The following is a 13,025-nucleotide window of genomic DNA, read 5'->3' as shown; positions in this document are numbered from 1 at the left end:
ACTGGAACCAACAGGCTATCCCTAAGTGGCTGTGTGTCTTAGGTGCTCTGTGGCTCAGTTTTTTTGTCTGCAAAATAGTGATAATAACAGTCTGCCTGATATAGTTTTCATGAGCATTAAATGCATTTAATACTGTAAAATGCTTAGAATATAAATAAATAAATAAATAAATAAATAAATAGCTACCATTAAGGTTAATAATTACCTGGCTTTAAGTAAAATATACCTACTTGAAAAAATATCAAATAAGTAATAGCAAGTGGTAAAACAATATGTACTATGAAATCATGTTTTTATTTTTATTTTATTTTTTTGAGATTTTATTTATTTATTTTTAGAAGGAGGAGGAAGGAGGAAGAAAGAGAGTGAGAGAAATACCAATGTGTGGTTGTCTCTTGCACACCTTCTACTGGGGATCTGGCCTGCAACTCAGGCATGTGCCCTAGACTGGGAATAAAACCGATGACCCTTTGGTTCACAGGCTGGTACTCAATCCACTGAGCCACACAAGCCAGTGCTAAAATCATGTTTTTAAAGCTAATAATAAATATGCAAATAGGTCACTTGCTATATTCAACACATAAATTACTTCTGAAATTAAAAAAAAACATTTATAGTTTTTTTTAAAAAGATTTTATTTATTTTTAGAAAAAGGGGAGGGGATGGAGAGGGAGAGAAACATCAGTGTGTGGTTGCCTCTCATGCACCCCTTACTGGGGACCTGGCCTACAACCCAGGCATGTGCCCTAACTGGGAATCCAACCAGTGACCCTTTAATTCACAGGCCAGCATTCAATCCACTGAGCCACACCAGCCAGAGCTATCCTCTTTTTAAAAAAGATTTTATTTCTTTTTTAGAGAGGGGAAGGGAGGGAGAAAGAGAGGGAGAGAAACATCAATGTATGGTTGCCCCTCATATGCCCTCAACTGGGGACCTGGCCCATAACCCAGGCATGTGCCCTGGACTGGGAATTGAACCAGCAACCCTTTGGTTTGCAGGCTGGCACTCAATCCACTGAGCCACACCATAAAGTACTACTTTTGATATTTTTAAATGTTAAGGAGGTATTACTTTTTCAATTAGAAAACAACAGTAGCAAAGCCAAAAAAACCCAATAAAGATACTAAAAATAACAAAATTAATTTCCAGGAAAGAAACATACAATATTTTACTGCAGAAGACTTATGAATTTTTTTTCACAAATTAAAAAAAAGACTAATCTCTAGAAAGACTGGTCAAGAAAAAAATAAGTGAAAGAAAATTCAGAATAAAAAGTAATTATTATTAAGTGACTGTAGGAATTTAAAAATAAGAAGATAATACTTGTGTCCAGAAATTATTAATATGGCTACATTGAGACACAGGTTATGCTTCCATAACAGTGATTATTGCAGTGGGACAATGAGACTTGTAACATTTTAAAAAGAAGATAATACTATTAATAAGAGTGTGCCAATAAGTTAAAAAACATATACAATGTATAATTTAAGATATATAGATATACAAAGTTGATTCAAGATGAAATAGAAAACTTGAGCAGACTACTTACAATAAATAGTAATGTAATTGTTAATAAAAAATATATACTCCCACATTAATGTCCCAGGTTAAGGTAGTTTTACATGTGACTTTATGAAATACCCCAAATTCATTTTATGCAAGCTGCATCAGAGAATGCAGAAACACAGTCACCTTGTTTTTATGAGGTACAAGAAATATTATAGACTAATCTTCCATCTAATTGTGGATTCAAAGATCCTAAATAAAATATTAGCAACTTAACTGCAACCCTGCATTAAAAAAATAATTTTGACTAGGAAGAGTTTATGCCAGGAGTGCAAGTGTTGTCCAGAATCAGACAATTTTAACAGCATTGAGTGCATTAACAGAGGGAATTAGAACTAACTACATGTTCCTGTTAGTAGACAGAAAAGGCATGTGATAAAATTAAGCACTGATTCAGGACTGAAATTTACAGCAAACTGGGAATATAAGGGAATGGCCTTAACTTGAATAAACCTAGGGCAAATTTTCTATTTAATAGTAAAATTTAAGAAGCATTAACTTTTTAGATGGAACAAATATGCCCATTATCACCATATCTACTCCAAATTGTATGAAGAGTCCTAACCAATGAAAGAAGAAAGGGAAAGTAATTAGGAAGCATAAATTGCCGAGGGAGACATGGTGCTGTCATTTGGCAACAACATGATTTGTCTAGATAGAAAACCTAAGAAAATCTGAGAATTAGTGAAAAAGTTCAGCAGGATTGCTGAACACAAGATCAATATATAAACAACAGTAATACTCCTAAGTTTGATAATCAATTACAAAATGCAATTTGATTAAATATAACTTTTGTAATAATGAAAATATAAGAGAAAATACTAAACATTATTAAAAGACAAAAAATAACTCATTTTAAATCTCCTCTTATGATATTAAAAATTATATAACTCCATTAAAAAATAACAATTCTGCTACAAATACAACCCTTAATGCATTCTAATGTATGTTGTAAAGCATCTCCAAGATTAAGATGTGGTCTTACAACCAATGGTTTCTTACTTCTTGTCTCCAAGGATAGATTGTGATGTAGCTGTCATTGCCTGACCATGGGTAAACTTTTGGTCACAGCTGTCCACTTTTATGATACTTCACTTGAGTTCTGTTCAATTTTGGACTACATGTTGAGTTTAATGGGCTATTTAAAATGTCTTTAAAAATCACATTCATCCAGACTGGTAGGAGGGGCACAGATGTGGAATGGGTGGGTCCCACATTGCCTGTGGTGGATAAAAATTCAGGCAGTATACCTTGGAAGTGAGGAGTCCCAGCTCCACACCAGGACCCCCAGCCCAGGGTTCCAGTGCCAAAAAGATAAGTCCCCACAATCTCCAGCTGCAAAAACCAGTGGGGATTGAGTTGGTGGAAGAAACTTCTGGAGTCTGAAGCAGTTCCTCTTAAAGAACTCACACACAGACTTAGTCAGATTCACTCCCTCTGAGCTCCAGCACCAGGGTAGCAGCTTGAAAGGCACCCCTGGCCTACAGAGGAAAACTGAAGTGTGTGGCTGAGGCCATTGCTGCTTTCCTGAATTCTCCCCCTACAAGGCACAGGGCCAGCAGGCTGGTGCCATATCTGAGACTCCAGCAACCTGGTTAGCACTGTTTGCCCCACCCTAAAGATCCCCAGAGACTCCATCCCACCCAATTTATGGGCCACCCAAGCTGCTTTTCCATATGAATGGCTGGTGTTGGCTTATGCTTCAAAACTTCCTAAATCCTCTCAAATAAGCTACAGCTGGCTTCAATAAGCCCCCAGCCCCTATACTTCTTGCTAAATGACCCTAGGCTAAGCACTAGTGGCAGCAAACCTAGGTTCACAGTTTAGCTTTACCTGGGAATCTTCAAGTCCAGCACAAGTAACAACCATCTCAGATTGCTTTACAGCTCAGGCAGGGTGGCCCTGAGCAAAACACAGGTGGTGGCTGACCTTGACTTATACCACATAGGAAACCCCAGGGTCTGTGCCCCCAGTGGAAAGCTACAGACCACATTGGAGTACCACCACCCTGCCCCCCCCACATCTGATCCTCCATGGAGGGTGGAGGTTGGTGGTCAGTGATCACAGTCAGTCCTTGAAGCTGCCTGGCCTAGGTAAATCCCTCCCATTGACCAGCCAACAGCAATCAAAGCTCAACTACAAGAGGAGGGTACTCAGCCTACATGAAAGGCACACTGCAAGTACACAGCTTGGGTGGCAGGGAAGACTGTATCACGGAACCCTACAGGACACCTACTACTTTAGGCCACACTACCAAGAGAGGGAGTCATAGGAACTCTACCTAATACACAGAAACAAACACAAGGAGGCTGCAAAAATGTGGAGACAAAGAAACACAGCCCAAATGAAAGAACAGATCAAAGCTCCAGAAAAAAGAACTGAACAAAGTGGAGATAAGCAATCTATCAGATGTGAGCTCAAAATACTGGTTATAAGGATGTTCAAGGAACTTAGTAAGGACTTCAACAGCATAATAAAAATCTAGTAAGAAATGAAGGATTCACTAATTAAAATAAAAAACAATTTACAGGGAAACAATGGTAGAGTGGACGAAGCCAAGAATCAAATCAATGGCTTGGAACATAAGGAAAAAAAACCAGAGGATGCTGGGAAGATGGTGACAGAGTAAGATGGAGCTGATACTAGCTCCTGTACTCATGGGTGAAAATCCTGGCAGATCTATAGAGAAAAAGCACAATAAACCATCAGTTACCCAGCATTTATGAAATTAAAAGACCAGAGATCGTGGCCGACGCTGAAACACCAGACGGCGGCAGAGTCAGCTACTGGAGCTGGGACACACGCAGTCCCTGTGCTGCCACCAGAGCAACAGGCCTGGGAGCCGGGGAGTCAGGTACGGGAGCCGGACACTCCAACCCCTGTGAAAGTCCTGGGAGACAGAGGAGTCAGGAACCGGAGCGGGGACACTCTCGGCTCTTGTGCCGATGCCATAGCTACCGGGCTGGGCAACTGAAGGGTCAGTTGCAAGAGCTGGGACACCAAAGGACCCTGTGACGCCACCAGAGAGACAGGCCTGGGCCCAGAGAAGCCAGCTACGGGAGCCGGGAAGTTCTCAGATCCTGTGCCACTGCCATAGTGACGGGAATGGACGCTGGGGAGTCGGTACAGAAGCCGGGACACTTCAAACCCCTGAGACGGCCCTGGGCGGCAGAGGAGCCCTCTACGGGAACTGGGACGTTCTCAGCCCCTGCGCCGCTGCCATAGTGACGGGACTGGACACTGGGGAATCAGGTACGGGAGATGGGACATTCTAAGCCTCTGTGCCACTGCCATAGAGACAGGACTAGACGCCGGGGAGTCAGGTACAGAAACCAGGATGCTCCAAACCCTGTGACGGCCCTGGGCGGCAGAGAGAGCCAGATATGGGAGCTGGGACATTCCCAGCCTCTGTGCCGCTGCCGAGGTAACGGGCCTGGGTGCTTGAGGAGGCGGCTACTAGAGCCGGGACATTCAGCAGTGGTAGGCGACCAATGCAGGAACCAGCGTGAGGACCAGCGTGAGTGTAGGTGGAGATTAAGTACATCAAGAAACTTCAAGGAGTCTGCACCACTGAACTTCACAAGGATCATACCACAGAAGTTCACACCATAAAACCAGGGTTTCAGAACAGATCAATTTTAGAAGCAGACACTAACAAGAAGAGTCTCAAACAATGGGAAGACAAAGAAACAATCCCCAAATGAAAGAAAAAGCAGAAACTTCAGAAAGAATGTTAGATTAAATAGAGGCTCATCAACTATCAGATAGTGAATTCAAAGCACTGGTTATTATGAAGTTCAAAGAGCTCACAATGAACTACCAGAAACTACAGGAGAACTATAATGATCTCTCTGCAAACTACAGCAACATGAAAAAGGAAATGAAACTATCAGCAAGACACAAGAGGAAATGAAGAACACAATTTCTGAATTAAAGAACACAGTAGAAAGTTTCCAAAGTAGGATAGATGAAGCAGAGGATAGGATTAGTGAGTTGGAGGACAGGGTACAAAGCATCTCACAGAAAGAGCAAGAAAATGAAAAGAGGCTCAGAAAGAATGAAGAGGAATTAAGAGAAATGCAAGACAATATAAAAAGTAATAATATCCGAATAATAGGAATACCAGAAGGAGAAGGAGAAGAACAAGGGATAGAAAACGTACTTGAACGAGTAATGAGAGAAAATTTCCCTAATTTGATAAGAGAAAAAGTCTCACAAATCCAGGAATCACAGAGAGTCCCAATCAAAAGGAACCCAAGGAGGCCCACTTCAAGACGCATCATCATCAAATTGGCAAAATTCCAAGACAAAGAGAGAATCTTAAAGGCAGCAAGGGAGAAAAAAGAAATAACATACAAGGGAGCCCCAATAAGGTTAGCTACTGACTTCTCAATGGAAACACTTCAAGCAAGAAGAGAATGAAAAGAAATATTCCAAGTAATGAGAACCAGAGGCATACAACCAAGGCTACTTTACCCAGCAAGGCTCTCAATCAAGATAGGTGGCCAAATAAAGAGCTTCCAAGACAAAAGAAGCCTAAAAGAATACGCCTCCACCAAACCAGCTCTACAAGAAATACTAAAAGGACTGCTTTAAGGGAAGGAAGGATAAGAGGGAGACAGAGAGGAACACAGGTACAAAAATGGCAATGAATAAGTACCTATCAATAATAACCTTAAACGTAAATGCATTAAATGCTCCAATCAAAAGACACAGAATAGCTGAATGGATAAGAAAGCATGACCCACACATATGCTGCCTAAAAGAGACCCACCTCAGGACAAAAGACCATCACAGACTAAAAGTGAAAGGCTGGAAACAAGTTTTCCAAGCAAACGGACAAGAAAAAAAACCTGGGGTAGCAATTCTCATATCAGACAAAATAGACTTCAAAAAAAAGGCCATAAAGAGAGACCCAGAAGGTTACTTCATTATACTCAAGGGAAGAATCCACCAAGAAGACGTTAACATTGTAAACATATATGCACCAAACATAGGGGAACCCAAATATATCAAGAAAATCTTAGAGGACTTCAAGAAAGATATTGACAGCAACACAATTATAGTAGGGGATTTGAACACCCCACTATCAAAAATGGACAGATCTTCCAAACGAATTATCAACAAAAATATTGTGGCATTAAACAACACCCTAGATGAAATGGACTTAAGTGATATATATAGAGCCCTTCATCCCAAAGAAGCTAAATACACATTCTTTTCAAATGCACATGGAACATTTTAAGGATAGACCACATAATAGGACACAAAACGAGCCTCAATAATTTCAAGAAAATTGAAACCATACCAAGCATTTTCTCTGAGCACAAAGGACTGAAATTGGAAATGAACCCCAAAGGAAAAAACCTAAAGCACCCAAAATTATGGAGGCTGAATGGTATGCTATTAAGCAACGAATGGGTCAAGAATGAAATTAGGGAAGCAATCAAAACGTTTCTGGAAACAAATGAAAATGATCTCACAACAACCCAAAACTTATGGGACACAGCGAAGACAGTCCTGAGAGGAAAGTTTATAGCAATACAGGCCTACCTAAAGAAGATAGAAACATTTCAAAAAAACAACCTAACTCTATGCCTGCAAGAACTCGAGGAACAACAACAAAGGCAGCCCAGAGCAAGAAGAAGGAAGGAAATAACCAAGATTAGAGCAGAATTAAATGACATAGAAACCAAAAGCACAGTTCTAAGGATCAATGAATCCAGGAGTTGGTTCTTTGAGAAGATAAACAAAATAGACAAGACTTTAAGTAGGCTCATCAAGAAAAGAAGACAGAGGACACAAATAAACACAATCAGAAATGAAAGAGGAGAGATTACAACTGATACCACAGAAATAGAAGGGATTGTAAGAAATTACTATGAAGAACTGTAGGCCATGAAACTTGAAAACCTAGGGGAAATGGACACATTTCTAGAAAAATACAATCTTCCAAAACTCAGTGAAAAAGAAGCAGAAAATCTAAATACACCAATAACAGCAAAAGAAATTGAAGCAGTAATCAAAAAACTCCCAACACAGAAAAGCCCCGATCCAGATGGTTTCACAGGAGAATTCTACAAAGCATTTAAGGAAGAGCTAACCCCTATTCTCCACAGACTATTCCAAAAAATCCAGAAGGATGGAAAACTCCCAAATTCTTTTTATAAAGCCAGTATCATCTTAATTCCAAAACCAGATAGAGACACAACAAAGAAAGAAAACTTCAGGCCAATATCGCTGATGAACATAGATGCTAAAATCCTCAACAAAATATTGGCAAATCGCATCCAACAATATATCAAAAAGATCATACACCATGATCAAGTGGGATTCATCCCAGGGATGCAAGGATGGTTCAACATTCGCAAATCAGTAAATGTAATACATCACATAAACAAAAGCAAAGGCAAAAATCACATGATCATATCAATAGATGTGGAAAAAGCTTTTGATAAGGTACAACACCCATTTATGATAAAAACACTCAGCAAAATGGGAATAGAGGGAACATTCCTCAATATAACAAACTCCATATATGAGAGACCTACAGCCAATATCATACTCACTGGGCAAAAACTAAAAGCTTTTCCACTAAGATCAGGAACAAGACAAGGTTGTCCCGTTTCACCACTTCTATTCAATATAGTATTGGAAGTTTTAGCCACAGCAATCAGGCAAGAAAAGGAAATAAAAGGCATCCAAATAGGAAAGGAGGAAACAAAACTATCACTGTTTGCAGATGACATGATAGTGTAATGGAAAATCCTATAGACTCTACCCAAAAACTGCTCAAACTAATTAATGAGTTTGGCAAAACAGCTGGTTACAAAGTCAATATCCAGAAATCAAAGGCATTTTTGTATACCAACAGTGAACCAGCAGAAGCAGAAATAAAGAAAAAAATCCCATTCAATATAGCAAAAAGAAAATAAAATATCTGGGAATAAACCTAACTAAGGAGGTAAAAAACCTGTATGCAGAAAACTACACAGCCCTGAAGAACGAAATCAAGGAAGACACAAACAAATGGAAACATGTATCTTGTTCATGGATTGGAAGAATTAACATCATCAAAATGTCCATACTACCCAAAGCAATATACAGATTCAGTGCAATCCCTATTAAAGTACCAATGGCATATTTCACAGACATAGAACAAACACTTCGAAAATTTATATGGAACCATAAATGAGCCCAAATAGCAGCTTCTCTTTTGAGAAAGAAGAACAAAGTAGGGGGGATCACAATACCTGATATCAAACTGTATTACAAGGCCACTGTAACCAAAACAGCCTGGTACTGGCATAAAAACAGGCCCATAGACCAATGGAACAGAACAGAGAGCCCAGAAATCAACCCAACCCTCTACAGTCAATTAATATTTGACAAAGGGGGCAGTAACATAAAATGGAGTAAAGATAGCCTCTTCAGCCAATGGTGTTGGGAGAACTGGACAGCTATGTGCAAAAAAATGAAACTTGAGCACAGACTTACACCATACACCAAAATAAATTCAAAGTGGATAAAAGACTTAAATGTAAGTCGTGACACCATCAAAGTCCTAGAGGAGAACATTGGCAAGAAAATCTCAGGTATTTCACGCAGCAACTTCTTTACTGATATGTCCCCTAGAGCAAGGAATGTAAAGGAAAGAATAAACAAATGGGATCTCATCAAAATAAAAAGCTTCTGCATGGCTAAAGAAAACAGTATGAAATTAGCAAGACAACCAACTATATGGGAAAACATATTTGCCAATAATACCTCAGATAAAGGTTTAATTTACAAAATATACAAAGAACTTACACGACTCCACTCTAAGAAGACAACCAACCCAATTAAAAAATGGGAAAAGGACTTGAACAGGCACTTCTCCAAGGAGGACATACAGAACATCCAGAGACACATGAAGAGATGCTCAATATCGTTAGCTATCAGAGAGATGCAAATTAAAACCACAATGAGATACCACTTTACACCAGTCAGGCTGGCTATCATAAACAAAGCAACAAACAAGAAATGTTGGAGAGGTTGTGGGGAAAAGGGGTCCTTAGTTCACTGTTGGTGGGATTTCAGACTGGTACAACCATTATGGAAAACAGTATGGAATTTTCTCAGAAAAATAAAAATTGACCTGCCTTTTGACACAGCAATTCCACTGCTAGGATTATACCCCAAGAATCCTAAAACATCCATTTCAAAGAACCTATGCACCACAATGTTCATAGCAGCACAATTTACAATAGCCAAGAGTTGGAAGCAACCTAGGTGCCCATCAGTAAATGAATGGATCAAAAAATTGTGGTACATATACACCGTGGAATTCTATGCAGCAGAGAGAAAGAAGGAGCTACTACCTTTTGCAACAACATGGATGGAACTGGAAAGCATTATGCTGAGTGAAATAGGCCAGGCATTGAAGGACAAATACCATATGATCTCACCTTTGACAGGAAGCTAAAGAATAAAACAAACAAGCAAACAGAATAAAAACAAAGACACTAAAATAGAGAACAAGTGGGCAGCGACCAGAGGGTAGAGGGAAGGGAACTTAAGGGGGAAAAGGGGGAGGGATTTTGAGGAACAAGTATGAAAGACACAGAGATGAGGACTGGGGGGGGGAATGGGAGGGAGGGGGGAGACCGGGCGGGGGGTGGGGTGGGATGGGAGAAATAGATAAAAAAAAAATGTACTTGAAAAGTAACTAAATAAAATTAAAAAAAAATAAAAATAAATAAAAATAAAAATAAAAAAAAAACGAACTTATGCACCACAATGTTCATAGCAGCACAATTTACAATAGCCAAGAGTTCAAGCAACCTAGGTGCCCATCAGTAAATGAATGGGTCAAAAAATAGTGGTACATATACACAATGGAATTCTATGCTGCAGAGAGAAAGAAGGAGCTACTACCTTTTGCAACAACATGGATGGAACTGGAAAGCATTATGCTGAGTGAAATAGGCCAGGTGCTGAAAGACAAATACCATATGATCTCACCTTTAACAGGAAGCTAAACAACAAAACAAACAAGCAAGCAGAAAAAAAAAACAAAAAACAAAGACACTGAAATAGAGAACAAGGGGATAGTTACCAGGGGGGAGAAGGAAGGGAAGTTAAGGGGAAAAAGGGGGAGGGATTTGGAGGAAGAAATAAGAAGGACACAGGGACGACAACTAAGTGGGGTGGAAATGGGAGGGAGGTAGGGAGCAAGGGGCGGGGGAGGCTGGGATGGGAAAAATAGACAAAAAACTGTACTTGAAAAATAACTAAATAAAATTAAAAAATGATTATGAGTAATAAAATAAAGTAAATGTTGGCAAAGACAAGAATAAAAAAATAAAAAAGAAAAAAAAAGGAAAAAACCAACCAATCAGGACAACATGAAGAAAAAAGAATCCCCCCCCAAAAAAAAAACAAACAAAGATAGTATAAGCAGCCTCTGAAACAAGTTCAAGACATCACATTCACATCACAGGGGTGCCAGAAGGAAAAGAGAAAGAGCAAAAAATTGGAAATCTATTTGAAAAGATAATGAAAGAAAACTTCATTAATTTGGAGAAGGAAATAGACATGCAAGTCCAGGAAGTACATAGAGTCCCAAACAAGATAGATGCAAAGAGGCCCCCTCCAAGACACATCATAAGTAAAATGTCAAAGGTTAAAGATGAACAGAGAATCTTAAAAGCACCAAGAAAAAAGCAGTTAGTTACCTACAAGGGAGTTCCCATAAGACCATCAGTTGGTGTCCCAAAATCAACTTTGTAGGGTAGAAGGGATTGGCAAAAAATATTCAAAGTCATGAAAAGCAGGAACCTAGAGCCAAGATTGCTCTATTCAGCAAAGCTATCATTTAGAATTGAAGGGAAGATAAAAAGCTTATCAGAAAAGAAAAAACTAGAGGACTTCATCATCACCAAATCATTATTATATGAAATATTAAAGGCACTTATTTAAGAAAAAGATCAAAAGTATGAACAATAAATTAGCAATAAATACATATCAATCAACAATTGAGTCTAAAAAACAAACTAAGCAAACAGAGACAGAATCATGGATATGGAGAGTGTTTTGATGGTTGCCAGATGGAAGGGGGTTGTGGGGAATGGTTGAAGAGCTGAGAGGATTAAGAAGTACAACTAGGTAATTACAGAATATCCATGGGGATATAAAGTATAGTATAGGAAATAGAGTAGCCAAAGAACCTACACATGACCCATGAACGATGGAGGGGTTGCCTGAGGCAATGGGGGTGCTGGGTGGAGGAGGACAAAGAGGGGAAGTTGAGACAACTATAATAGCATAATCAATAAATTATAATTTGAAAAATTAAAAATGCATGTGCTAAAAAGGAATTTTAGTTAGATAAGGGATTAAAATACATCACAAAATTTCTTTAAGAAAATAAAATGTCTTTATGATATAGCATTAAAATGTTTTTATGATATAGCATTAAATTGAAAATGTACTGTGTGTGCACAAAGGTGCAGGAACAGAATAAGGACCATAAATTTTTAGTATCAAAGAAACAAATCTCTTTTATAAAAAGAATGACCAAAAGTGCATATTTTCTTGCAAAAAAACATTCAAGAACCCAAGAAAAGAAGATATTGACAAGTAGGTGAAACTGAATTATGTTTTGGTGCCATGGCAGGGAAAAACATTTCAGAGACAGTAGTGGATGGATGGACTATTATAAATAAATGCTACATTACCAATGTCCTTGATGACACAGAGGTTATTACTATATGGAAAACACAGATAGTAAAATTTTGTAGTAATTCAGAAAAATCAGACTCAATGTCAAGAAATTTTAGGGATATCTTAACCAATTTATTTCACTTATATTTTCATTTTTATGGACACACAAGAAAAATATATAATAAAAACATATATCTAAATAAGTCCAAAGGAGCTTTTACAAACAGTATAAAACTTCTAAGTAATAAAAAACATAATGCCATAGTTTAATGTGCAGTAATTTTTTCTTTAGTGACACATAAAATATTGATGAGTCTTACAATCTATAGCATGGTAGAATAGATGAAATTTAAAAATGTGATGAAATTTCAAAAAGCAAACAATAATGAATTTTCTTCAAACTTGATAACCCAATTTGAAAACTCCTGTGAAGTAGTAGAGGTACAGGATGGAAGGAAGGTACAAATGACAGATCACAGAGGGTTTCATGAGTCAAATAAGAAATTTAGACATATTTCTAAGTGTGGTGAGAACTGATTAATGCTTTTAAAGCTAGTTAGTGCTTATTTATGATAACATTTCAATAAAAAGAATAAATCATTCTGTCTGCAATGTAAAGAAATATGGAATACCCAAAAATCTCCTGAAGAAAGAGGTGAAATTTGCTCTACCAAATAAAGACTTATTCTAAGGTTATGGTAAAATGAACTATTGTGCTAATAGTTCAGAGACAGATAAATAGATTAACATAGTA

General features: G+C 38.3%; 1 non-coding gene across 1 annotated transcript; it reads left to right on the top strand.

The window, feature by feature from the left end:
• Positions 1-1,290: 1,290 nt before the first annotated feature.
• On the top strand, positions 1,291-1,420 carry LOC119065938 (small nucleolar RNA SNORA1). The gene has a single exon (XR_005085673.1). It is a non-coding gene; the product is annotated as a small nucleolar RNA SNORA1 (small nucleolar RNA).
• The last annotated feature ends 11,605 nt before the right edge of the window (positions 1,421-13,025 follow it).

Source organism: Artibeus jamaicensis, unplaced genomic scaffold (assembly GCF_021234435.1).
Source record: "Artibeus jamaicensis isolate MK-2021 breed Jamaican fruit bat unplaced genomic scaffold, CSHL_Jam_final contig_60, whole genome shotgun sequence".
Classification (NCBI taxonomy): domain Eukaryota; kingdom Metazoa; phylum Chordata; class Mammalia; order Chiroptera; family Phyllostomidae; genus Artibeus; species Artibeus jamaicensis.
The sequence above is the reverse complement of the archived record's forward strand: the minus strand, read 5'-3'. Positions and strand labels throughout refer to the sequence as shown.